Source organism: Vidua macroura, chromosome 5 (genome assembly GCF_024509145.1).
Source record: "Vidua macroura isolate BioBank_ID:100142 chromosome 5, ASM2450914v1, whole genome shotgun sequence".
Classification (NCBI taxonomy): Eukaryota; Metazoa; Chordata; class Aves; order Passeriformes; family Viduidae; genus Vidua; species Vidua macroura.
Window position 1 is genome coordinate 48,109,629 of NC_071575.1, and position 26,374 is coordinate 48,136,002.

A 26,374-nucleotide genomic window follows, 5' to 3' on the forward strand; every position below is an offset into this window, starting at 1 on the left:
GAGACAGAGACATCTGCAGAGTTTGTGGGTGTTGGGACCCCAGTTTTTTTCCCTTTCGAACTGTCTGGAGCCAGGGAGGTAATGCAGGCATGGGCTGAACTAGAAAGGAGAGGACAAAGGGCTGGAGGCAGAGGGGCAAAAGAACCCACTAGCATGGTTCTAGCTTGGGCAAGGCCACTGAAGGCAATGCAGAGCAGTGCTTGGGACAATTCCAGGGCAGTATCAGTCTGGTTTTGCCCTTCAGAGTTGTGTAGTGTGTAAGCACGTAATCTAAATGAATGCATTTGGATACATTTAGGGTCAAGATACTTCTGTGGAACTAGTGTATTGCCTATTGCTAACATCTGTCTGGTACAAATGGAAAGACAATCTGCTTATTTCATGGAGGATGTCACATGTTCGTGAACTGAGAAGAGCTTTTGGACATTTGCTGATTCTAAATTTGACTGTGGTCAGAGGTTAAATGTTGAGAATTCTATCGTGTTCACCCATCTGGTTCTCAAGTTATTTTTGTGGCAAGGCAATATGTGGCAATAACATATTATTATTGTTTGATAATAGTTTTAAAGTATTTTGTCAAAATGGCTATTAAATGTATTTTTCTGTATCTGGAAAGTGTGCTTCCCTCACATGAAGAACTGCCTTTCTCTAAAAATTACAGACTAGGTGCATTTATAAAGTAACCCCCTCTTGACTATATCCATGTTTTGTCTCAGTGGCATGCAGTATGCCTTTTGAAGCTTAGGAAATGTTCTTCCTCATCCATGTAGATTAAAATCTACCAGCTGGGTGCTCTTGGATTTCAGTACTGGCAGTTCTTCCTTTTTTGCCTTAGTCATTTGGTGGCTCTGCTGCTGCGTTCTTGCAACATTCTTTAAAGCAATAAACTTCCTCTGCAGAACTAAGAAGCTGAGTGTCCCAGGCCTACATTATATATATATGCACATGTACTGGGAGGATCTTTTGTTAAGTTACTTAAGTTTTAAACACTAAGTATATGCAATTTCATTACCTTGCACTCTCAATCATGTCAATAAAGATGTCACATAGGTTTGTTTTATCTGATTTTTTTCTTATAATTTCTTGAATTTTTTCAGTCTTATTTGTAGAAATTATCACTTTTATCTAGCTTGTTCTTTTTTAAATATTATTTTTCATAAATTTATATTTTTATATTAATTTTTACCTGCACACTAGCAAAGTCATTCCTGCACTCATTACTTGTTAGTCTCTTATACTTTGTCCAGAAACATGAAATGTGCTTTTAGTCATTATTGTTGTAAGAAGCATATTGATTAAAAAAAAGAAATTCCAGCCAAGAGTCTGTGAAATAGTAATAGATTTGGATGTTTATATGAAAACAAAAATTTGAAATTCCTTACTCAAAACATACTGCATACAGTAAAAATATCAACTGGCATCTTTTGAAGATTTTGTCATAAAATATAGTGTTACAGGCATGCTCAGCAATGAGAAAACCTTTTGAGCTGTTTTTGTAAAAAGGAATATATGGGAAGCTAAGTAAAGCAACTGTGATACAGACTCAGAGTGACATTGTAGGATTAATAACTGTGGACTGACGTTCAGCCCCTTCTGAAATTGTGTGTGTGAGAGGTAATTGTTTGTGTGCTTGAAACTGGAAGCTTTTATTTATTTATTTCAGTTTCTTTTCTTTTCTGCTTTTCATACAGAAAATAAAAAAAGACCCTTTGGACTTAAAGCAAAGACCCCAAGCAGCATTCTGATTTGCCTCACTCAAAGTCCCTACTGTATTTATTTTCCTGAAGCTTTTTTCTTTCCTTTATTTTTTTTAATAAACACTTATAAAACTATATTGCTTGAAGTTGCTATCCAGCCAAAATATCTGTGAAATGCTTACCTGCCTTGAGTACCTATGTTCCCTTGCTCCTCTGTTCATTTCTTCCCTGTTTTTTTATTGTAGTGTTATACTTACCCTTCCTACAATCTTTTCTATATTTGTAGAAATACATTGTCTTGAAGGATGAGATCAACTTTGTTTATTTTGCAATTATGTGGAGACTCAGTATGAGACAGTGGCTGACTTGTGTGCCAGTTTCTACGTGGAACACTGAGACTCCCATCTGGAAAGATGAGATGCCATCAGGAAGTCACACTCTGAAAGAGTCATGAAATAACTCATCTAGGACTCCTGTCAGTCTTGAGACTGTGTGAATTGGCTACTGATAGCTAAAAAAAGTAGATGGAACCTTTGTGTGGTTAAAAAGGAGATCAGATTAAAGGCAATGATAAGTGGAGTGTGAGACAGTCTCTGTCTGCCATATAGGTGTAGTTAAAGGTGAATATATGGACAGATGAGTTAGCACCTTCTGGGGTTGAAGGTTTATAGAGACATAGCCTTAAAATGTAGGTTAACAAGGGAAGTGTTACAGGGCCAGGCAAGATTTAATCCTGAAAAAGGCATCAGGCAGAGAAAAACTGTTCTGCATTGGAAAACTGTTCTGCATTTCGATTGCTCCTCCACAAAGATTGTCTGATTAGCTACAAGCAGCTAAGACCAAACATCAAATCAGTGTTTTGAGGTGAGCGTATAATTAGATGTGGATGCGTTCCCACAGTGTAGATCGTTTTATCAGATTTTTTTTGCACAGCATTTTTCTGGAAATCATAGAATAATAGAGTGGCTTGCAACTCTGTAACATTAGGGAGTTATTACCACTATCTGCTTTATTCTGTTTCTCAAGTCTTAAAATATGACCTCCTAGTAATACCTCAGAATAAGTATCACAAAAAAAAGTCTGTTTTGTCTTCATTTTTAATTTTTTTTTCTTTAAAAAATGTTTTTAGTTGTTAAATTTTTCTCTATATATTGATACACTTGAAAATACTTTTACGTCATTAATCTTTCCTTTTAGCTGTTTTCCCCATCAAAAAAGTCATACTGACTTTTCCATCCTCACTTTCCTTTATTCTCTTTGGAGAGAAACTGTCGTTTGGATGAGAAATGATCTGTGCCATCAGTCAGTTTTCAGTTGTCTGTTTTTCTGTCTTCAGTAAAGAACTACATTTTTGTTAACTTTTTTAATTCCTGCAGTATCTTTTTTTGCCATATTTCCACAGATCTCTGATTTGATGAGTTGTCAAATTATCCCTTAAAATAATGATACATAATTATGCCATAGAACCTATACCCCTTTACTCCTAAGAGGAGCAGTACTGTTGACAATAGGCCCTACTACCCCCATGTGTATTTTGTGGGCTACTTTTTGAATATCTTGTTTTCCTGTAAAGTTTCAAAAGTAAATTTAAATACTTGAAATTCAATTTGAAGTTTTTACGGATTATTGCAATAACTTTTCTATAGCTATTTGTAGCTCTATACGTTCTCTGTATAATAATTTTAAGTTAAATAGCTTGGATTTAAAGAAAATCCCAATCTAAGATACTTAAGCACACCTGTATGTTGTGTATTTAAAACTGATTTTAAAATCTCCATACTCTTAGAAGATTATCAAACAAATTGCCATTCTGATGTAAAGTTATAAGTCAGTGCATGCAGTGTGCCATGATGAAGTTATGCTGAGAGTGATTAATATGTTGGGGAAAGCAGACATTTTTGGAGAGCTGTGTAAAGCTGTAAATATGTTGTTTTGTTCTTTACCAGACATTATTTGAAAAGCTGACATCTATTTTTTTAATGTGTTTGGTTAGACTCTAGTGGTAGTTCACGTCCTGATTAATAGAACCAACTTAGTTGAGATGTGTTGCAGGTATGTAAAGATTAAGACTGGAGATTTAACCCAAAATTTTACAGAAGGCATTTTCAGTCAGATGCTGTTTTAAGTTAAGCTGATGAAGCATTACTGCTTACCCAAACACATTTTCTTTTGTACCAGATATGAGTTTTTAATGCAAATGAAAAACGCATATGAACTGGTTTGATGCTAAATACCAGAACATCTGTTTAATGAGTTATCAGATGTGTGTGGAAGAGCTGTATTTTTAATATATCTGCTTTTATGGAGCTGTTTGACAGGGAGGACGTATACAAATGGATGCCGGAATATTGCAACAGTGTGTCAATGCAGGACTACTAAATAAAATCTGTAATCAGACTAGGAAGCTGGGTGTTTGTAACTGCTGGGCATACTGTGCACAAACACAGGCAGTTGAAATTCTAATCTTTCATTCTTTCTTCTGCTCTTCTGTGGTAAGCACATCTACAACACCCTTCCTTTGCCACTTGTTGGAAAGTCTTCTAAAAGTGGCATTGATAGAGTCTTCACTAGAATAAAATTTGCTGTGCTTTACCATGTGCAGTTCTGGGATGCACCTATGAGCAGCATCACTGATGATGTGTTGTGATGCGTAGCAGAGAATAAAACAGAAGTTCATACTATCAGAGATAATAAGCAGATGGTTTTTCTGTGCTGGAAGCAGTAAACACATTGCTTGTTATGTGAAGATAATTTTCTGTGTTTTTTTTTTTTTTTTTTTTTTTTTTTTGTTTGTTTTGTTTTGTTTTTTTTTTTTGTTTTTTTTTGTAATAAAGATGCCACAGGATAGAAACGTTAAGATCAAAAGTCTCATATTAGCAGAGATGTGAAGGAAGTATTTTATTGCCTTCACAACTTTTTAAAAAGAAAACACAGCTTCAGTATTTTTTATTACCAAGTGTCTGTTTACAAGGAAAAAGAGTGTATTTCATAGCCTTATTCTGGATGTCTACACCAGCAGTCTGGTATACTTAAAATCTGTCACGAGTCGCTGGAGAGAGATGGGATCCTTCAGCAAGCACTTCAGACAGCTGTAGGCTTCGGTGGTCAATCTCTTCAATCTCTGTAGAAACATCTTTTTCTGTCCCTTCTCTGGTTGTTTAGACGCTTTTGTTGCTTAATGTAATTTGGAGATACAAATTGGTCTGAAATGGTTCTAGATACCTTGCAGGGGCCTGAAGATGAGCGTGACAGGGATTCAGCACAGGATTACTGGAGCTGCTCGTGCCGCTTCCAGTCAGATACCATTTTTAAACTGGACTGGTGATCCTAGTTCAGGCTGATCAATATTTTTTAATATACCTGGTCCTTTGAATATATTGAAAAGACATGGAAAACAGCTTTCATATTGTGATTTCAGCATTATTTTAGCTGTGCTAGGGCTATTGCTTGAAAATGAAGACTTGGCATTTTTTATAAACTTGCCCAACAAAATATTTTATTTGAAGATATTGCGGTTTCAGTTCAAAACTGAGCAGTTTGGTGTTTTGAGGCAGGAATTTTCCATAAAATTTATAGAAATTCCCACTTGGCTGTACTTGAAAGACAGCAGGAAACAATGAGTGGAACTAAACTTCTATTCCTAATGGCCCAGGACATAGAGACCTTTTTCAGTATTTTTATCAGATAGTGGGTCTTACTTAAATACAAGTATTTCAGATGAGTCAACCTATAATTTCTTTTTAAATTTTGTATTGATTCCAAAAAAAAAAGCACATATGTCCATAAATATTCTTCTGAGTGGTACCTTGGTAATGTTGAACAGTGAAACTAATTGTTATTGGAAAAAGAGGCTCTCTATACTGAGAGCCTAAACAATTTCCCAGGTTTTGGTGGCAGGTTAGCCTTTTGGTTTTTTGCATCATAATTAATATTCTTAGTGTGCAAATGGCACCAAATCTAATACCCTGCTGAGACTGAACCCTTGTATCTTACGTATTTTGGCCTTTGATTCTACTTGTTTTGCTTATTACATTTACAAAATAAGGACCAAAGCAAGTGTAATTTTACTACCACTGTTTGTATAGCACTAACGAGTAATGGAGTGATTCTGGAATCTGACTTTTCAATGTAATTTGCATAAGTTTCAAATTGCTATCAAAATTTTGACATATTGATAAATAATGTTAGTGGTTATGAACTGTGGATATAGAATTATGGTAAATGGAAGACTTTATTTCGGCTGTCTTTATTGAGATATGTAAAGCGTTAAATAACATTAGGTGAGCACCAGAATTCTTAAAAAAATCTTTAAAATGATAACAGATTTTTTTTTCATTTCATGTCAATAAGGGATCTTGGTGTAAGGTTCAGCATAATTCTCTGAGCAGAACTACTTTCCAGGCCATAGCACCATCAACTGCCTTCCATCCAACACCTTTCTGTATTTTTTTCTTCACTACAGTGCTCCAATATGGTTTATTGCCCTTTTCCTAACTGCTCTTTATATTATGCAGACTGTATCTCAGTATTTATACAATTTCCCTTCTATTTTCATATCCTGCATGCTCATACTGTATAATAAGGAGATAATTGAACTCATGTTGCACCACGTTTTATGTTCAGCTTTTTCTAAATGCTTTGTGTGCCTCTTCTGTTGAGATAAGTCTCAATTTTCTTCCTCCCTAATGACTACATTGAGGATTTGCTAAGAGTGCAGTGACAATGCATGTGAAAGAGCTCTCAGTAACTGACTGATGACACTTCAGTAGCTAATTGCTCATATAATTTTACTTCATGAAGTGGTTCATACACCTGTTTTGCTTGGTACATAACTTTGGAAATCTACATGGTGAGTGAAGCCTTGCCAAAATGTATAAGCTATATTCCAAACCCCACAAACATAATTGGGATTTCTAAGGCTCTGCTCTGAATTTTTTCTTTTTCTCCCACTGAAAATTCTACCAGTAGGAGATATCGCTGACAGAATGTGTTTGTGAAATTTCTAAGTTTTTACATTATTTTGTTTCATTTGTCATTCTGAAAGCTAGTTTTTGCTTTCAGTGAAAATGACAGATGAAATTACTTTCTCAAAAGTCATCTGATTATTGCGAAATTCTGCAGAATTACGAAATATGTTGAATTCAGTTTTTGAAAGGAATCTAAGAGCCACTGGGGTAAGTAACTTCATGAGAGAAGAAACAAAAAAACAAGGCAAAAAATAGTCACTCTGGTGACTTTCACAGCCCATGCAGAGTGATAGACCTGGAAATAAAGCACATCACAAAAAAAGATAAAAAGGGAACCTTAAAGCTGGTGTAATTAAAGTTGCTGCTTGAAGTTGTAGCGATATGGAAAACCTGAGTTTTGATGCCTATACTAATGATGCATCAAAATACCTAAACAAATGTTGCGTGAAACATACAGTGAAACAAAACGGTTTTTGAGCAAAGCAACTCTAAAGATTTTACCAATTTCTGTATCAATGTATCATGTAACCTCCAGAAATTCATCTGGCTTCTCCCTGAATGTTCTGTTAGTTCCTTCCATGTCAGTCCTCTCCTTCCTCCACCACAGTAGCTTGAAGATTTTGAAGTTTCTCATTTTACTCCCCAGGTACAGGCAGAGCAGTAGGTGCCCTGTAAGAGGTGATGTGGACATACAGAGACAGTGTTAATGGGAGTAACTTGAAATCTGTAATTCTTTCCAAACCATTGGAAATTTGAGCTCTTTCAAAAATTGAAAGGAGTTCGTTCTGGCACAAAAACTGTGAAGGAAAAAAACTGAAGTTTAGGAAGTGTCCAACCAATATGCTTTTCAGTAGTACCGTTCTGAGTGCCAAATTCTTTAGGAGTTCTCCTGTGTCCAGAGGAGGAGGCTGTTTTGTAATGGATTGAAGGAAATGTGCTCATAGTACTGTATTTATTGAAGCTTGTATGAGACTTAGACTGTAGCAGAGATTTAAGTGAGCTAAAATAGATGAGGTATGTTTGTGTCTCTCTCCTCCCTGTCAATTCCCTTCTTCCTCTCTTAGCTTTCTCCCCCCTGCTCCTTCCTTTCCTCTCTTTTTTGCAGCATAGAAAGACCATATTGGGATGAGAATGTTAGAAGTCTTTTTAACATTTCTATATAATATAATCTAATAGATTTTTTTCTAACGTCCCAAGTAAAATTACTTGAGTAATTTCAATCAATTTCTTGAGCATCTAAATATTCTCTGTAGTGAAATACAAAGGCTTCTGTCTTGCCAGTGAATTCACTACAAGAATAAGTGGGTCTTTTGCTTACTTATGTGCTGCAATTGTATTTCCTGCTAGGAAAATAGGTAGTGCTTTCCTTCTTGTCCAGTATTTCCTTCAAGAGACATATGAATATATGTAGCAATTTTTTTCACAGATTTAATTCCTTATTTTGTGTTGCTCTCTTCATTGAGGACTCAAAGTAAATAAGAGTTTCAATAGGTTTAGTAGAACGTGAGTATACTTTAATAATGCATATTTTCCCTTTTCAATATGGAATAGAGCACAATTAATGAAAAATAAAAGATCTTTGGATATGAAACTTGTTATGAAACAAGTGTTGTATTATTTGTCCTCATTGTTGTGTTATGTTGTATTATTTGTCCTCATTCGGATTGTATTACATTATCTGTCCTTTCTGTATATGTGCTAATATTCAGAATAAATTTGTGTAATTTTCTGTATTGGCCTCAGAACTTAGTATAGAAGGGTTCTCTTGAGCCATTGAGGTAATTTTTTTTACTACAATAATTATAATGTCATATTTTTCTTTGCAATTCCTTTAAAATTATTTAAAATCATAGGTGGATTTAATTTACATAATGCTATTTTTATTGCCAGAAGTTCTGGAGCAGTTTGCATGAACCTGTGAGGAAGAAGTATGTCCTGAACCTTGACACTGATTTCTCTGAAGACAAGAACAGTCATAATTGGAAGTAGATTGTAATTTTTAGATTCATAAGTGTTACTTTCTTTCAAATTATGTTAAATTTTATACTAGGTTCCTTTCAAATATGAATTTAGGAAATTCTGGTGTGCTTGCCAGTTTTTCATGTAAAGACATTGGTTTTCCAGTAGATTGTCCTGTAGTCTTCATATAAGGCATACATATTTTTTATGCATACAGCTTAATGTTACTCCTTAATGGCTTTTAGATTGTATGAGTAAAACTAAGAAGGATTTATCCAACAATTATATTCAGCTTAATCTGATCATGTTAAAAATAAGTATGCCTGCTTTTTGAGAAGTCTCATTTTTATAGAGTTAAAACTGAATATAACACATTACTTTTTAAATGCTCTTACTGATCCCATTATTCTTTCTGTGCATTTTACAAATAGGATGTGATGTTTTGAGTATGCTTCAGGCTTCAGTAGTTTGTATAATGTTCTATTTTCTGCAGCAAAAGCATGTCAAGGTGATCTCTGTGGGTGGTTAATATTTTCTGGAGTTTATTCTTCAACCATGAAAATATGCAAAACTGAAGAGCTTGGTGGTATGTCATATGTTCAGGTGTAATATATATATATATTTATATATATATTTATATTTAAATTTTATCATCATTAAAAATAACAGAGAAAACCCCACAAGTGTAGTAGCAAATATTGTTTGTTCATGGATGAATGCAGTATTTGTCATTCCTGACTTGTGTTTATGGTTATGCTGGTGAGCAGTTCTTGCAATAGCTTAAATTGTAGAGTACGAGTGTTGTATAAATGGAATATTTTAAAACATAATGCTCAAGATCATAGGAAATCATAGAATATGGGGGAAATGTAAAAATTACAGAATGTTTGCATTTTAGCAGAAATACTCTTGATTTGTTTGACAGGTTTTAGTTGTTATTTTCTGTATTTTAAAATATAAGTACTTATAAAAACAATTATAGAAAGCAACAGTAACAACTCTATAAAAGAAATGCATAAATATTGTAATAGTGTTTCAATAGGGAAGGATTATTATAAATCTGATTGTTAAATAACTAAAACAGGTAAAAGTTGAATGTAAGCACTGCTCACTATGCTTTTTATATTGTTACAGTAGTAACAAGAAAAATTGGAAGGTAAAATGTCAAATATACCCATATAAATGAAATGCATTTGATTTATAGAAAGAGGATATTGAAAAAGCTACTGAGGTTTTCAGTTAAATGCATACTTTTTTTCTTTCAAACATATAAAAGAAACATATAAGGAAATTAACTCTTACTAAGAAATAATGATGTGCATTCTGATTGCTGGCTGATACCATGTTTTATCATTGCTTCTTTCTTTTGGTTTTGTTTACTTAAGCCTCTGTCTCTGGGAAGTTGTGTTTCTGCTGTTTGTATAGCATGTAGGAAAAGTGGATCTTTAGTTTTAAATGGGAACTCTCTCAGATGTGCCTTACTAAGGTTATCTTCTCTGATACAATGTAATGATCCATAATTCATCTGCAGCAGAGATATTTTCATATTTCCCTTGCCATTCTTGGCAGTTTGATTTACGTCAGTAAAAGGCTTCAAAAACACATTTGGAGTGACTCCAAACTCAGAGTCTTTGTTGTTTATGAGAAATTTGTTCTTTTGGAGCTTGAGCAATGTATAGAATCTGTGATTCTCTTTAGTGCACACCTCAGGGCATCGTAAGGAATACCATACTAATGTTCTCCAGCAATAAGCAAAGCAAAGCACGATCTTTACTTTGCCAAAAGAGTTAATTGGGCTCTAAAATAGCTGCAAATACAGAGACTGTGTTCAACTTTCCATGAGAACGTGGCCTTTTTAAGGACACAGTTCTCAGATCCAGAAAGAGGAAGCTGAGTATGACATCCAGTGTAGTACCTTACTTTTGTTTTCTTTTGGGAGGGATCATTCCCTGCACAACCCTTTCACTTCTTAAGGCTGCAGGACAACTACTGCTACAACTACTGTTAAGATACCTATTGTATCTTAAAAGAGGTTAATATTCATTGTTCTTTTCTCATTCCTTCTTCATACCATAGGTAGAATGGGAAATTTGCTGTAATCCTACCTATCCAGCAGTTCTAGTGATACAACACTAGGAAGAGTTGGGTGAGGTGTTTGTAGTCTTATGTTGCTAATCCCATAATGACAATAGTAGTTCTGGTTCCTTACACATATTTATTTACCTTTCATAGAATCATAGCTCTTATTGCTACTCTTTGGTCTGCAGTGGAGAAAAGTTGTTGTAGTAATACAAGGAATGCTACAGGGGTCCACAAAATAAATATCTTCGTGTGAAACAGTAAAATATGTTGGTGTTGCAGAAAATGTTACAGTTGGGCTGTGTTCTTAAGGTGAAGACAGGTGATCTGTGCCTGGTGGGAAGCAGCAGACACTTGGCTCCCCATGGTTCAAGTAGATAGTTGATCTTTCTCTGTTCTCTGTTACTGAAGTTTATAAATATATTTTAAAAAAACTCAAAGTTTTGCTTTCAATAGGAATTTGATCATACCATCTAATTTGAGTTACTTCACGCATCTGGTGCTCTGGTGTTGTCATATTTTGTTAGCCATGATGTCAATTTTGAATTTTTTTTTAATTTTAGTTAGCTGTTTCATTTTTGTGAGAAGATCACAGATACCTGTTACTGAGAGGAGCCCCATCCTGCCCTCTCTGACAGTGGTGAATCTCTACTGCTCCCCCAATCCCATCTACGTGTCCTGAGGGCACAGGTTTCATGAAGACTCATCCTGAGTTCCTGTTGGAGTGCAGTGCCCAGAAGGCACTTGTAGATTTACTGTAGAATACTCTGGTGGAAAACATATGTTCAAAAATCCTAATTACATTAGATTAGTTGCTTCTCTTTGTGTTACAGCAACTGTATTATTTCTTCTAACTTACAGTAAGTTGGTTTGTTGCATCATCTCCATAGATCTTTCAGTTGCCTCCTTTCAGAGAGACTACACATGGTTCCATAATGCATCTGATGATGATGGGTATTTCAACAAACAGCAAAATATTTCTGTCATGAACAGCATGATGGCAGCTGCAGATTTTTGTCAGTATGTTATTTGATTGCTTTTCTAATTGCAACATTGTAATGGCAGTTAGAAATGGAAAAACATTATAAGTCATAACAGCAAAACTTATCTCAGAGATTCCTGTTTGCAAACATTTCTGACTTGTGTCAGGGTTTGTAAAATTTGGGTGCCTAAACAATTTTGGTGCATAAACATGCTTTAGAATTCAGTAAATGTGATATACTCTAGAGTTACTGATCTGTAAATGGCAATAAGTAGTCCATTAGCTGTATTTGCCATCCAAGGTTTTTATGCTTCTTGCAGCCGGTGGGCATTTCCATTCCATCTAAAAAGTGATGATAAAGTAGGGTGGAGAAATATGAAAAAATAGAAAATATATATTCCACTTGGATGAAATGTTTTAGGGAATGGTGTTAAAAAATTGTTTGTACCTGATATCTATGGAAATTTTGGAATTGATAGCTTAGCTGTTAAATGAAACAGCAGTACTGTACTTTCTCTTCCACCAAAAATGGTCAAGCACTTCAGGTCATCTGTTGCTTTGTTATTTTCTTAACATATAACATAGAGGTGTAGAACACTAAACTTAAACTTTTGTTGGAATTAACACTTAATACCAACGAAAATCCTTTTATTTTACATTCTGGTGATTGAAAGAAAAGAAGCGGAATTCACCATTTGAATTTGGTCAGAGTTTATTAACTTCAGCAATGAAAGAAATGAAAATATCTTGCAAATATGTATGTGTTTTGCTGTGTGTCAGCAAACTCTGTTTCAGTACCTGTCTTGCCCATGAAAAAACGAAGTTGGAATTATCACATAAATTTGTGTGTTTGCTTTCAATTATTAATAATTAGTATTAGCATGTATTTTATATTAATTTGTTTGGCTAAAGTTTTAATAAATCATATGGAGAGTTTGGCAGCAGGAAAGTGGTTTATAAATTCATGCTGAAAGTGGATGACATGCAAAAAGAGCAAGGGTAAGTATGGAATTTTTTGGCTAAACATTAGAAGAGCTTCCAAATGTAAGGATTTACTTGAACTGATTTAGATGTTGCTATAATTGCCCACTACTGAAGCCGTGCAAAAAGAATGTAAAGCCTGCCCATGGTAGCCCAGTAGCTTTATACTTGACAGGGTGGGCTTTATTATGTGTCCTGCAAATCTGAGATAACCTGAGAGGTCATCTGTCAGATATGACACAGGAGACCTGCACCCTTCTGAAGTGACAGCTGGAGACCAGATGGGATTACCTTGGACACTGTGTGGCAACTCTGTAGAGCCTGACATGTTTGAGGAGCTACCAAGAGGAAAGATTTTTTTATTCTTTGCAATATAAGACTCCTACAAAGTACTTTGAATAAATGAGGGGCCAGATATTGTTTGTTTGTCTCAGGCAAAGAGTTTTATTGCAATCAGTAGAGTCAATAGAATACTGAGTCAGAGAAGCTAAAAAGATCCCAGTTTTATATTTATTTCTCCTTATAGCATATGTGCTGAAAAGTGTGCAGTCAGGGTGGGGTCATAGATATGACAGCATTGAATGAATTCCAGCTGTGGAATCCATAAATAAAGGAATTTCAAAAGTGCTCAGTCCTGGTTTTAAATCTGTTCTGCTGAAATCAATGGGAATTTTGCTATTGAAGGGTAGCCTAGTTACACCAGTCCTAAGCTACCCTGAATTATTTTTCCATGTAGTCACATTTATGAAAGGACCTCTTACAGTATAGTGTTTAATGGTAACATCATATGAAATTAAATTTATTTTTTGTATTTCACTGAAAAGTTTCAAATGCTTTAAACCAAGGACAGCTTAAATTTCCCCCAGGCAATACACAACACAAGGCCTTCCTAAGACTGCTGGCAGGCAGTTTTCAAAAGGGTCCTCTTTGTATTATAGTTCAGGGCAGCAGGATAATTTTTAAATAAATGCTTCTTGACATCAGTAATCCATGACTTTAATCTCTTTTACTTTACCTTTGACACCAACATATTGGTGCTTGTTTTCACATACATTTTAACAATTCCACTGTTTATTCTTTCATTATTCCCATTAATTTTTTGTCTTCTTCTCCTTCATCTTTGTTTTGTTAGATTTTCCTCTCTTCTGCTTTCATTACTTAACTCTTCAGCTGCTTATGTTTATCCTGTTAATCTATGCACAAGACTCAGGAAAATGGGCAGGTGGAAAAGCTACTGCTGAGTAACATCTGAAGTGCATGTGCTGCAGTGTGACAGATCATCTGAGGCCATTAAATATCAACTTACTTGATCTTTTTAATTTACTGGAATTATACGTTTTTCCTTGTGCTTACGTGGTCACATGTGCAGCCAGAGCTCTTCCAGTGTAGTTAAAATTTATTAGCCACAACACCCAGAAGTGACACACTTGTCTGCCAGTTCTTTTACTTGTTCTTTTCTTCTTTTCCCCTTCCACCAGCACATATCCTGGATTTCACAGCTTGCTCCTACTGTCCTCTTCCTTATGGCACTTGACTTCTGTTACCATTTATCATGTTTTCCTTTCAGTTTGAGCAGACATATTTCCCATTTCATTTGCTAAATTTGCTTGTGGAGCAAGAAAAGTCTGTTTCTTTTACTAAAAGGGCTTATTGCATGTATCAATTGCTGTTTGTTGCAACGGGATTAAAATAAATTCTGTGTAACCTAGTCTTTTTTGGAGAAAAGTTTCAGCAGTTGTGGCAATATTTGAATTCCTTACAGAAACAAACCATGAGCATGTAATTTCTGACCTGTTTGATTTAGAAGTTTTAAAAATCTTTTTTATTGGGATGCTGTTATGTACATTGCAGTAATGTAGGAAAGACTTTTGAAGCATGTTATATCGTGGACCATATATATATCTTAGTGGAAAATTGTATGCTAAATTGCTGCTTTCTTAATTTCACAGTTTAGGGCTATCAGTTTCCAGAATAAATGCAGTAAATTTTCACAATGTTCTAGTACGTAAGCGTCCTTCAAATTAATGAAATGTCCAGTGCTGTGATTCTGTGGGGTCAGTAGGTCAGTGTTGGGGGCTGGCTATGGCCAGCTGCTTGCTTGTTTTCCTCCTCAAAAGGACAGGAGGGAGAAAATAAGATGGCAAAAAGTTCATGGGTTATGATTAAGACATGGGAAATTGCTTGCCAGTTACTGTTACAGGCAGAACAGGTCTGACCTTAGGAAAAATTGATCCAATTTATTTCCAATTAAAATATATTTTGGTAGCGAGAAATAATGAAAGCATTGTTTTCTTCAGGCAGCACCAGCTCACCTTCCTGCTCCATGACCTTCACTGGTTTTCTCAGGCTGTTTCTCACACTTTCTCCTCACCAATCCTCTGCTTGTGTGGTGGTTTTGCTCTTTCCTAAACCTCTTCTAGCTGAGGCACCACTCTGTGGTGGGTAGCTTGGAGTGGCTGGAAACAGCCATGTCTCTGATAGAAATTTCCACAGGATACTATAAAGTCAATTGTCATAAATTAAAATTTGTTGACTCTGCATTAGCCAAAGCAATTGACATTCCTGGCAAAAGTAATCACATCGTAACTTTTTGAAGTAAAGTTCTTATCTTCCAGAACTCTCTTACCCTATGCATTTCAATAATCCCTCTTTAAAAGAAAATATATGTTAATATTTTGGAAAGAAAAGCTACATAATTTAGCTTATCAATATTTTACTGTATTTATTTTATATTGAATTTGTATGCCTGAAGCTGTTTGTAAGGGGGTAATTTTATTCATGTGAAATTGATGGGTTGAAGAAAGTCACAAGATAAGCATAAAAATAATAAATGTCCAAGATAATTTACTGCTTTTAAAATATAAAAGCTATCTACATTCCCATTATGTTTTGATTTGTATGTGTCAGATAGATGTTTTATGTTTCATGAGCAACGTGTACATCATACAGTGCAGGAGGTTGTTAAGAGAATTTTGTAATTTATTATGAAAGTTAATGCAGAAATGAGAACTAGTATAAATGTCTAAAATAACCTGAACCCATAATTTGTTAGAAAACTGGTGGGTTTTTTGAATCTGTTAAAGGGATTGAACTCATTTGTAGACCCTTCACAGAATTTAATATGGTTTGGGTGGAAGGGACCTTGAAGATCCTCTAGTTCCAACCCCCTGCCATCGACAGGGACACCTATCGCTAGACCAAGTTGCTTGAAGTATCATCAAACCTGGCTTTGAATATTTCCTGGAACAGGGCAGCCACAAATTCTCTGAGCAACCTGATCCGGTGTCTCACCCCTCTTGCAGTAAAGAGTTTCTTCCATATATGTAATGTAAATCTACCTTGTTTCAGTTTCAAGCCATTGCCTCTTGACCTATCACTACATACCCTTGTGAAAAGTCCCTCTTCAGCTTTGCTTCTTTATGAAGAAACACACTTTATTATCTTAGGAAAATTTGATCCCTCTTTCTTCGGATTTCGCCATTTGGTTTAAATCACTAGGATAAGCTGTTTTGATTCTTTAACAGTATTGTCCAAAAGGTAATTAAAAAATAGTTGTAGAAGATACCTATATATTTAGTGTGGGATCACCTACAGAATCCTACTGGGTGTGAAGAGTTGTATTGAAGTTCTGCAGGTATGTGAGTCAGTTTCCAAAAGTTGCAGGCAACATTTGGATCCTGCATACATTGTATTTTCAAAAACTGAATTCAAATTTCTTAGAATCATAGAATGATAATTTTTGGAAGAGATCTTTAAGATTGTCCAGTCCAACTGCCATTCAGCACTAGCACTGTAACCCCTTAACCACTAAACCACATCACCCAGTGCCAGACCCAAATGTCCTTCCAGGTACGAGGAGTCAAGCACCTCCCTGGGCAATTTATTCCAATGCCTGACCATCCTAACAGCTGCTTGAAATGAGGTTGTGGCCATGTGGGGATCAGCCTCTTTTGCCAGGCAAGCAGTGACAGGACTAGGGGAAATTGCCTCAAGCTGCACCAGGGGAGGTTCAGGCTGGATGTCAGGAGGAATTTTTTCATGCAAAAGATGTCCAAGATTTGTAATGAGCTGTCTAGGGAAGTGATGGAGTCACTGTTACTGGAGGTGTTCAGGAAATGCCTGGACATAGCACTTGGTGCTATGTTGTTGCCACCGTTGTTTAGTTGGCACAGTAATGTTTGGAAAAAAGTTGGACTTGGTGATCTTGGAGATCCTTCCTAACCTTAGTAATGAGTCTGTCATATCCTTCTGGGAAATACTGCAAACTGTCATTTATTCTTATTCCTAATATTCTATTTTTTAACATTTTTAATTTTTAAATTTTTTAGCAGTACAAAGGTTTTTTTTTGTTTGTTTGTTTATTTCTTTTAGAGACTTCGGGTAAGGGAGCTTGTAAAATGATTTTTGGAAATACATAACTTACAAGTGGATCTCATTTGTCCATGTTCTCAGTAACTTCTCAAAAACACTGAGATAATCCAAAGTGTGTCTTCCAGTTCCATACTGGAATGTTGATTCCTAAACAGCATGTCATTTATATTGACATACACATAAACTTTATTGTAGCCTGTAGAAAGTTGCCTAGTGTGCACTCCATGTGTACTGATCTGTAGCTTCCTGGACCTTCTCTAGATTTTTTAGGATTGATTGCATATTTGCCACCTTCATTTGATTTTAAGACAATTTGAAGCAGGCGTTTTTCTATTGTAAGTTCAGGTGTTTGATTCTCAAGTCCCTTTAGAGTTGTTGATGGGATGCACGCCAGTCTAATAATCTGTTATAGCTCATTTTTTTTTTTTTCTCATGTTCTCTAATGTCGCTTCAGTTTAAGGCACATCCTCTCATGCATTTCTTTGGGGAGGATATCTGGCCTATTAACTTCTCCAGTCTCCTCTGGAGTGGATAAACCCCCAGATTTTAGTGGCCCCTGCTTTCTGCCAGCCTCAGCAGGAGCCCCTAGATGGCTGTCTGTGGGAGGCTCCTCACTAAGCCTGATTCTGACCTCAGCCTTAGCCATGTCTGCTGGGGTGGCTGGTGTGCTGTGGCCTAGGGCTGCCCCCAGCTACCCCTTGGACTGCTGTTCTCCCTGGCCAAGGGCAGCAAGGTCCCGCTCTGACCATGGACAACCCCCACAACTTCTGGCCTCCAGCCTGTAGGGAGCTGCTGGTCCCTGCAGGCCTCTGACCCTGTTTTATGTTAAAGCCTTCCGAAGATTACAATCCTTTCTGTTTTCCTTACTTGGACACAACTTGAAGCTTTTACAAGGATGCCTTTTTATTTCTAATAGCCTCCTTCATCCCATTTGTTCGTGACAGCTCCCTTCTCTGGATTTTCTCAGTCTTTTTTGATAGGTTGTATGCATTTCTTTTGAGCTTGCAAAAGGTGTCTTTAATCAGTCTCTGTGCCACCTGTAAAAATGTGACTTTTGCAGCCGATTCTTTTTTCTTCCTTGTAACAAGCTTACTCATTTTTATTCAGTGACCCTCTTTGAAATAGTGGTAGAGTTTTTTTGGCTTTTGTTGCCCTTTCAAGGGCATAGATTCCAATCTACATCAAAGCAGTTATTGACTGTGGCTAGAAGTTTACTTTGAGTCATACCCTGATATGTCATGTGCTTGTACAAGACAGGCAGAAATATCCAACAGCCCTAATATTTATCTGCCACATTTATAGGGACATTTTTCAGTGTTACAAAGGTGTTCTGTTTCTTAGGTGTCTGTAGGGGTTGGTCCAGAGCATGCGTTATATTTATATCCTATGTCTTTCTTGACATCATCTACCTCAGCTGTTGCTGAAAGGGAGTCTCTGGGTTGTTTACATGAATGGACTGTTAACTGCCAGATGGATGTGGTAACCATGAGCAGCCATTCTCTAATGAGTGGAAAGAAACAAAAAAGGAATCCTTGAGCTTGCCCAGTAATCTGAAGTGGTCTATATCAAAATATAGCATAGCTGAAGACTTGCTGTGCCTGTAGGGAGGACTCGCCTATGTGTAAGGATTTTCCCTCCGCAGACCAGTGTAGCTCTGAATAAGAAATCAAGAAACGATGATGGAGATGTGTGATCAGCATCCTCTGGAGAGACCTATCACTCAGGTCACCAGGCAGGGTCTCTGAGAAGAACTCAAGGACATAATTCTGTTCTAATTCTGTTCTTCTTTGCAAAAGACAGAACTCATGTCAAATTTTGGGTTTAGGATAGGGATCTCTGCAAGGATCCAGTCATCTTCTGGACATTTAGTTTGCAACAATTATCTCTAACTAACTGTGGTGGTCATACCAGTATTGAAGCAACTTCCTAAGCAATGTAAGCAGTTCTTGAGGTGCCCAAACTGAGGATGTGTTAAGGCTATGGAAGCCCCAAGGAAGCTCTGTGTTGATGAGGGAGTTCCCTGCTGTTCAGCCAAAGTAGAAAACATATACTTTGAGATTCTGCAGTCAGGTAATGGAGATGACGGCAATTGGTGGGACAATTTCCTGTCTTTATTTTTATTGTGACATTTTTGGCAGGAGATTGAGGCTGCACAGGTGGATTATCTTGGAACTTCTTTTTTGTTTGCCTGCTTTGTGTTTGGTTTTTTTTCCATGTTCCTTTTTTTTCACAGTTAGTTTGGCTTATTCACCATAATTTTTTTAGTCTGTTTTCTTTCGGTCTTTCGGAGCTCAAGGAGTGTGTGTGTATTTGGTTTTCTGTTCTGTGTTATTTGTAGGTGTGGACTTCACACAGTTTGGTGTTTCTTTTTCTCCCTGAAAGTTGTGTGACTCTTTAATTTTCTATGTTTTGTTGTTGGTTTTGTTGAATTTTCAATATATTTATTTAGTAAAGATTCTTGCTGGTGGGAAAGAAACAGGAGGATCTAGACTTCCACATGCAGATCCAGAATGATGATATCATTGGAATGCCAAGTGGCAGAACAACTAGAAAATTGGGATTTAGTGATGGATGGATGCAAGCTTAGGCAGAAAAAGGGGGGTGAGGGTTGCCCTTTATGCAAAGCAACAACTGGAATGCATGGGACTCGTGTGAAGCTTTTGATTCAATATTAAGGGAAAATATTTTCGGTAGAAGGATAATTATGCAACTGAAATGGTTGCCTAGGGAAACCAGGTTGTGGAATCACCTTTTTTGAAAGTTTTGGAGATGCATCTGTTTAATGTACAAAGTCTAGTCTTTAGACCCAGTCTAAAGTTGCAGCTTTATGCAGCTGCTACCTGTAAACCACTTTGTGAGTGGGAGAGTCTGTGATATGGTGCATCATGGCAGAAGGATCAGGTCCATTTTGACTTTATGTGTTAGTGGATTATAAATCTATACATATGTCTCCTTACAGGAACAAACTAGATATGTTAGACAACTCAGGATGATCACCATATATGTGCACTGATGAGATACTACTTTCTAAAGCTGTTCTACATTCTTATCTGATAGTATTTCTGAATCCCTTCTAATCACATCACAGGAGAAAAAGGGAGAAAGACATCATAATTCTGTAAGCAATTCACAAGACTGCAGTGCCATTGTGTTAGTGATATTGTAGAACTAACTCTTTAGGAATAGTTAATTGCTTTCATTTTTTGTTTATATTTTTCTCCCCCAATTAATGTAGACTGTTGCAGTTTATTATAATAAAAAAATTCAACAAGTGGAAATTGGTTTTTCTCAGAGTTGTCTTAGAATAAATTATATGTTTTCAGAAGAAAGACAGACATGCCTGAGGATAAAGTAAGGTATGATATTTGTGTACACTGGATAGAAATCTCTATAAATATGATATTGGTATCATGCATACTTATAAGATTAGTGTCAACACAGGTTATCTATCATATAAGGGTAAGTCAAGCAAGTTAGACCTGCCTCAGGGATGGTTTAGTTTGTATATCCAACTATTCAGACAACGTTGCTGTGGATATTTTGGAAGAAAAGACAGAGGGATGATTTTTCCATCACTCCAGGCTTCCCATTCATTGGCACTGTCCCCATTTTCTCCAGTGTGCTTTGATAGGTACAGGTAATCGGTGTCCTATTAATCTTTAGGACAAGTAGGACCTAAATGGAAGAACATCTCCCTCCAGCCCCTCTTCCCCAAGATGAGTTATATGTAACCTGTGCATCAGTTGGACAGTGGATGGAACATACTGGAAGTAGATGATGCATTTAGTCCATGTGGACATTTTTCTGTCACCAGGCAATTTCCAGGGCATTTCATATTAGATTTTTAATTATTTTTTGTAAATTTTATTATTATCCTTAGCTTACTTCTTTGCACAGTTACATGTTTTATAGATTAATGGAGTATGGGTGTTTTGTGTAGGAAATTCCATGTTGTAAAGATTCAAGAATAATTTTTGTGGTATAGAATATAATGTGAACCATAACAAGTACATAGCATTGAAAAATTTGGAAAATATGTAGTTGGGGAAGCTTGACAGCTCAAGAATCATATAGGAATTCATTATTTTCTCTGTGCCAAATGAAAAAATATATGCTTCTCCCAGCACCACAGAACTTCTATTTGGACACACTGATAATATAAGCCAGCTTTCATTTGTCTAAGTAGTAATGTAAAATAGGATGTAAAAATTAGCTGATGAAATCATGGTAGTATGAAGGTCTTTTCATTAGTTCATTTAGCTTTGGACTGATTGTAAACATAACTACTAATTCATTTTGCATGCTTTTGTTAATTATAATGGCATTCAGTAGTGCTCATCTGGTTACGAGTTTCTGAGTATCTTTCTATCACAGAAATGTGAATTTCTGGAATCAGGAAGAAAGGAGGTGTCTCTACTTTTTGCAATTCTGCAATTTATATAATATTCTTCAAAAATAATATTTTTTTGTATGAATAATGAACAAATGAATGTGTTGAAGTAGTTTTAATATAATTAAAATACATAGTCTGACTGTTAGGTAAATTTACACTTTTTCATACTTTTAGAAGATATACATTATAGATTGTATGTAAGTGATATATTTTCAAATAAAGTTCAGGACATCCCATTAACATAGAGCAATTTAAGACTCGCTCAGAAGTCCTATGAATTAAGAGGTTTTTTTAATTGTGTGAGTCCTATATTATAGAGATTTGGAAGGTACAGATACCAGTGAATGTTTGTCTTTAAAATACTAGACAGTCTCTTTAGCAAGTAATTTTTGCTTTAGTGAAACCAATGGTGATTTTGACTCGACCAATCTGATTCAAAACAAGCATACCTAATAATACCTATAGATAGCCCTCAACCAGGCTCTAAAATTTTCTTGCATGCTTTGGTGAGTAGTGCTTCATTAGAATATTTTATACAAATACCCACTTCAAGCAGTAATGGAGTTTGAACCATTTTTACTATAGAAGAAATCTGAACAAGCCAGTCTTACCTGAAATAGTGACACATCATGGCAACTTGGTCTATCAAATAGGAGAAATGCTTATGTGCTGTAGTACACTTTGGTGGGGTTATTTACATTTTAAAAAATTCCAAAGACCACCAATAAGGCAGGATAAAGAATAAAAGCACGTAGTCTCAAACCAAAATATTGTCTTAGAGGCAGTGTACAAACACATAACAGGTAAAGTTATCCTAATGATTTGTGATCTAAATGTGGAATAAGCTAAGAGGTGATTGCAGCAAGTAAATGAATGAGTTAAAGAAATAGCTTGCAGCACATGGGTATTGTATTTATTTAAGTCAAGTTTCTAAGTCTTCATCCAGGAATGAATTTGACTTTCATTTTGAATTAAATATTCTAGGGATTTCTGACACAACTATGACAATTAACATTCTGTCAGGATGCTTTTAAAGCTTTGGTTAACAAGGTCTATGAATTTGTAAATTTTTAAGGTTCAGATGGATTTCAGGTGCAATTGTTAGATATTGAAGAATGGGAATGTATCTCTGTAAACACTGTCGGTAGGGGATAGGTAAACAATTAAAGCTTTACCTGCTGGGGCCCAAGGGATGGAATCTTCTAGCTCAGGTGGAAAGCAGAGAAATGTTGGTGTTAGACCAGAATAACTGCAATGATTCAGATCCAGATTTTAGGACGGTAACAAAAATCAAAGCAAATCAGTTTATAACAGACATAATATTATTTTTTAGGAGTCTTCTGCCTTTGTCAGGTAAACCACACTGAAATGTGGCATAAATGAAACAGAAGTCAATAAATAAGATTCTAAAGATGAAAATTTACACAGTTAAAAAAAGAATTGGTAGGTAGACCTGCTATCTGTCTGTGACCTGTCACACCTACTTTGTGTCATCCTCACCACTTTAAATATTTCTTACTGATTTCTGAAGAAGTATAGAAATCCAGAAATAGACCAAGTAAAATTATAATCATTGAGATTAATGATTGTGTTTTTTTTTCATATTAAGACTAATTACCAAAAAATACTATAATGAAGAATTTCTTCTGAAAAGGCTGTGTCTTAACAAAATGGATCATGTTTTGGTACAAGATTTCATGTATAATAACTGATTGTCCTGGCTTTATTTCTGAGGTGAAGCACTATGTGATGTTTAATATACTCCAAGCTAGGAAAACTGATGATATGAAATATTTTGGTGTAGTGGAGTACAGGAAAAAAGAGAAATACAGAATATTCACATTTGAGGCTTACATATTATCTGTCAACAAGATGTAGTGTTGAAGAAATAACTGTAATGTGTATTTAGGTCTAGAATTCAGGTGCACAAGAAACTTCAAAGACAGAGGCATAGCTATTTAGAGGCAAAACTGCAACCTTTTAATGGGAAATAGGTCAGTGAAATGAATGCTTTTCACTCTGTTGGTTGGACATTTACATTGTGGATCCAGGGTGACCACATGACCATCAAGCAAAGTTTCATTGACACACATTTTACTTTCTGAAAACTTTTATGAATTGCCACCCACCATCACCTCCTCGTATTTGCCTTAGGTTCTTTCCCTGTTTTTTAACATTTTCTTCTCTTTTTTGCTTTGTATTAAGCTCATCAGATATCCTTCTCATTTCCCAGTGCTGTCCTACTGTGCAGGGGTTTCATGTAGTGTTTATTTCTCCAGCCTGTCATTCTTTGCTCTCCCTTCTTCACTTGCTCTACTACAGAGGCTGCCAGGTAGCTTTCAGTTTTCTAGGAACTTCGACCTTCCCAGCAGGTTTTGTTACACTCTACAAACAAAGGAAGAAGTTAGAACTGCAGCTCTTTTAAATGCCCAAACATCTTGTAACAAAGTGTGTATTAATAATGCCAGTTGGAACACAGATTTTTTTTTCTTAAACTGTGGGAAAGCAGCCTTTTCTTAAAAAAATTCTACATCCATTTTACTCTTCAGCCTGCTTCTGTCTGACCTTGTCAGCAAGAGAGAATTGCCAGGAGGCACCATCGAGAGGCTAGTAGGATCTACTTCAGAGATAGCAGAGTTTCAGGCATTAAGCCCATGTCTATATTAGTAAATTAAACAATGCCTGGAAATATTTCCATGTCTCTGTCACAGTTAATGTCTTTGCAAACTAACATTGTTCCAGAAAATTCCCAGACATATATTTGATCACCTCCATTAGACAATTTTTATGTAACTCTTCTGTTTCAGAGCATATGTGACTATGTTACATAGGTGTAGGATTATCCTACATCCTACATAGATGGAGGATTTTTTCTGCCAGTTGATTTCAGGTAAGAGAAAAGTGCTCAGGCTTAGATGTAATCTAAGTATTATACAGACCTGGTTATTCTTTATTTCTTCTGCCTTGTCCAACCTTCTCTCTTCATTGCAGTCTTCCAGTCTCAGCTTGAAAGCTGGTTTTGTTTTTTTTTTTTTTTTCTTTTTGCTTGTCCTTTTGTCCTTCCTAACATACATACAGATTTAAATTTTATTGGCATGCTGTCTCCCAGCTTCTGTCCCTTCCTTCAGATGACCTTGTGAACTTACTGGTAGTGATATTGTGTGCAGTTCTCTGCCTGAAACAAACTACTTCAGGGAAGACTTCCTTTTGGTTGCCCTTGGGTACCATAATAATAAAAATAGAATAAAAATACAGGACTAGAATTTGAGTGATGCCTTAGCTGTCACTCTGCTGCAAGGAAGAAACTTAGTGAACAATTATATTTCTTTGTGGACTACATTTAAGCTTACTACTTATTAAGAGAACAAATTAAAGGGAATGATAAAGCCAGATTCTATGTTGGTTTTGTTACATTATTCTAAATAGCTGTAAACATTTCTCTCTGTTTTGTCAGGATTGTGATACTAGAATTGATCTTGGACATCACTTCAGTTCAAGGTTGAAGTTAAAAGGTCTTTTTGAGGCTTAGAAGAAGCAGGTGAGTACAAGTTAATCATCACAAATCAAAGAGGATTTTTTTTTTTTTTGCAACTTCCTTTTGTTCCAGAATTGCTGTTCTTGCTTACCAATCCAAATTTAAATAGCTGGTCTCTGCTTTCCCTGATTCACTGACATGTGTGACTGCTTGTGTTATGACTAGATAGCGGACAATATATGATTCATTTAGGATTTCCCTACATACTTTTTCAGCTTCTGCCATGAAAATAGGTGAAACCATGGTTCTATCACCAAGGTCTCTGGAACTCTGGACTTAACTTACACTGTACAGTGTCATTACATCAGCTGTATTAGGAGTATGATACTTAAGCTGATTGGTTTTGAAAACTGTTGTAGATTGTATTTCTTCTGAAAAATAAAATTTAAAAAGGCAAATACACTATAATAAATAGTGAAGAATCCCTGAGTTTGGATATTCCCAGTTTCTTGAAATTGGGATGATCTTTATTCCTCTGGTAACTAGGAATTCCATGATGTCAAGGACCATGAGGTCAAACCTTGTTTCAACTGCTTTGTGTGGTAACAGGCTGAACCTGCCTGGTACACCACACTGTCAGTGGGTATGGTGCCGCTGGGCCTTGGCATGCCTGCACTGAATACCTTGCTGCCCTGGTTAAGGGCAAATTTGGGAGAGAACCCCCAAAGGGGTTCCTCAGCCCCTACCCTAACCGGTTTGCACCAGACCTTCACAGCTATCTTCAGTGAATAATGTACAAGTGGCTTACAGGTCTTTTTAACTTCGACTGGAAAAGGAGATCCTGAAGGAATTAGTGTAAGATGAGAGCTTAGCAAGGCAGTCACATTTATTTTGGATTTTTCATAATTGCTATTGCAACAAAAAAAAAATAAAAATCTGTATGTTGAGTGTTGCAGTTGTTCATATTTTACGGAGGTATCAATTTTTTTGAGAATATTCCCAGAACTTCTCAGATTCTAAATTTTTAGGCAATATTTTAACATATAAATTGCAAAATATGGTCAATTGGGCCTGATACTATATTTTTAAGATACAGATTTCAACAGGGTACAACAAACTTTTCATAACAGAAAGCAGGCCAAATTCTGTGTACACTAGGAAGTAGAAAAAAATATGTAAATACAAATAATATGCCATGTGCAGTAGCTGCTAAAGTATTACAAGATATTCTGATATACCTATGTACTCCATAATATTGGTATATCCATCTTAATGTATTGATGCCTCTGGAAGGAAAGAAAAAGAAGCTGTTCCACGGGAGTTAATGATGATGACACAAATTAGTTCTGAAACTATGTTTATAACAAATTTTTTGATGTTTTACCCTCTGTGAGGAAGCACAGCCCTTTTCAACCTTGTTCAAAGTAGTGTAAAAGAAGACTGTTCTGGTATGTGTTTCACTGTGACTGT

The 26,374-nt window shown here is 36.0% G+C and overlaps 1 protein-coding gene across 1 annotated transcript in view; it reads left to right on the forward strand.

The window, feature by feature from the left end:
* The window catches only part of FOXP2 (forkhead box P2), a 403,901-nt gene that overhangs the window by 94,240 nt on the left and 283,287 nt on the right, over positions 1-26,374 (forward strand). Inside the window, exon 5 of the mRNA XM_053977653.1 lies at positions 24,884-24,967. The gene's annotated coding sequence lies outside the window, so the exon portion shown is untranslated. The remainder of the gene's footprint in view (positions 1-24,883; positions 24,968-26,374) is intronic.